Source organism: Dreissena polymorpha, unplaced genomic scaffold (assembly GCF_020536995.1).
Source record: "Dreissena polymorpha isolate Duluth1 unplaced genomic scaffold, UMN_Dpol_1.0 chrUn008, whole genome shotgun sequence".
Classification (NCBI taxonomy): domain Eukaryota; kingdom Metazoa; phylum Mollusca; class Bivalvia; order Myida; family Dreissenidae; genus Dreissena; species Dreissena polymorpha.
Genome location: NW_026273322.1, coordinates 448,313 through 450,997, shown reverse-complemented (window position 1 = coordinate 450,997; position 2,685 = coordinate 448,313).

Below are 2,685 nucleotides of genomic sequence, written 5' to 3'. Positions count from 1 at the left end.
GCATTTTTCCTAATATGGCAATATAGAGCTTTAGTACAACCTTGTTAACACTCTAGAGGCCACATTCATTGTCCGATCTTCATGAAATTTTGTCAGAAGATTTGTCCCAATGATATCTTGAACAAGTTTGAAAAAGGTTGCGGTTGGTAAAAAAACATTGCCACCAGAGGGCGGGGCATTTTTCCTTATATAACTTTATTAAAAACTTGTTAACACTCTTAAAGTCACATTTATTTTCAAAGCGTCATGAAACTTGGTCAGAACATTTGTTAAATTATATATTGGATGTGTACGAAAATGGTTCCGGTCTGTTGAAAAATGTGGCTGCTAGGGAGCGAGGAATTTATCCTTATATTGCTATTGTAAAAAGTAATTATAACTATAAAAGTTACATTTATTGTTCACTCTTCATGAAAGTTGGTCAGAACATTTGTTCTAATGACATCTTTGGCTTCACAGAACAGGACTGGTCAGTTCCTTGGTATCTCAGGTGAGCGATTTTGGGCCTTTGAGGCCCTCTTGTTTATAACCTGGTTCATATGGGGTCAAAATCAAACTTACTAGGTCAAATCAAAGTTCAAGCTTTGAACAGTCTGGAGGTTACATTTATGGCAAAATCTTCATAAAAATTTGTCGCAACATTTGTTCCAATATCTCTTCTTATTTTGAGACAAGGTCATGTGCAATAGAAAATAAGTTCAACAGGTAATATTAAAGAAAAAGATAATTAACACTCAAGATATCACATTTATTTCCATTGTTCGTAAAAGTTGGTCAAAAGATATGTAATTATGATATCTAATCTGAGTGGAAAACTAGGTAACATTGGATGAAAAACTAGATCAATACAAAGGATTGAATGAAAAGCTTATGAACACTCAACACATTACAATTGTTGTCCATTCTTTATGAAATGTGGTCGGAAAATATGTCTCAGTAAAATTCGATGTTTTTTTTAGAGGTTAAACAACAAGGTCACATAGTTAGAACTAAGACAAATATTGTGAACATTCTAGAGGCCACATTTATTTCCCAATCATATACAAAATTTGTGATAAGATATGTCCCACTCGCCAGTGGGTCACTTTGGGTCAAAATCAAGGTCAGTTTCAAGAACAATCTTGTAAACACAATATGGTGCATTTATTGCCTAATCTTCATTAAACTTACTCAGAACATGTGTGCCAATGGTATGAGTTCGGATCTGTGCGACGTGGGTTCAAAAACAAGGTATCTATTCAGAATTAATGTAAAAAAAGAATACTATAGTCGTAATTTTATTTTCGAATCTTCATGAAATTTGATAAGAAATTTTCACCAATTATATATAAGCCAAATGGAAACTGTTTAACATGGGTCAAAACACAAGGTCACTGGGTCAAATTTAAGTAAAGTGTTGTGTGGTTTGTTTGTGTTTTCTCAACTTGTCTGAGAGTGTCTCTCTGGGCCGGCTAGTTCGTTGAAGGCTGAACAACAACTATGAGGATTGCTGGTATATTTAGTTTAAAATGCTCTTGGGGTCTGTGCATTTGTTTTTTTTTTATTGGATGTGCCATTGATCACTCTTGTTTGACACAGTATGAAGTAAAAGAATGGTCGAATAAATTCATACAAATACTAAGTGATTGAACTATTTTTGTTGTACCATAACACAGTTTACTTGCTCTCTGTGCTCTCATATCAGTTTTTAGTTGTTCGCTTGGTATGTGTTGCAAGTCGGTCTGCTCTAAACTACGCTAGGAACGATAACCACCGTATCTGCCTGTTTATACTTCACCATAGGTACACTACAGACAGCGAGTGTGTGCATGTAATCAAAAGTGTTTAACAGCTTGTGTGACGACATTGGCGAGTTTGTCATTGAAATCTGTACATATTGGCTGCTTTCAGGGAAAACGGGGCTTAAAGCATGTCAAATAAGTGGTGTTCCAGATTAGTCTGTGCACACTGATTAGCCTGTGCAATGCGCACAAGCTAATCAAGGACGACACTTTCTGATTTTATGGTGTCTTTCGTTTAAAGAGAGTCTCTGGTACTGAGATGAGAATTAATGCATATGCATTAAGCCCTGTTTTCCCAAAATGAAGCTTAAATTATCTGTTTTAATAATGATTAGAAAAAAAAGATGAAAGTGATAATAACTTCAAAGTAACCTCGCTGACCAGGCAAATAAACAAAACCCCTTTAAAATCAAATAAACAATCAATGAATTCTAAATGTTTACCTTGTGGCATTTGTTAGTAAACATCTAAAAGGAACTTTTCACAGTTTGACATTAAATGCTTAATATTGATAAATGTAAGCATTTGATCTTAGAAGCTCCATTAAAAAAAACAAGAATACAATTAAAGAAACAAAAAAAGTTACCCTCAACTTGGCTCAAACCACTGACCGCTGGAATAAAAGTGTATCGTTTAGACCACTCGGCCATCCTTGCTCATACAATGAGAGATTATTTTATACTTTATTTAAGCAATCATCATAGTATGAAAAAAACGCCCCCTTTATGCGAAAAGGTACCAAGCGACATTGAAATTACAATGCACATGGCACCTTTTTTGCACCAATGGGGTGAAATATAACGACAACAGCAGAACTCTCGTAATTATTAAATGGTTTAATTTTGTCAATTTACCAAATCGTGAAAAGGTCCCTTTAATGTCTTCATACTTGCAAATTGAATGA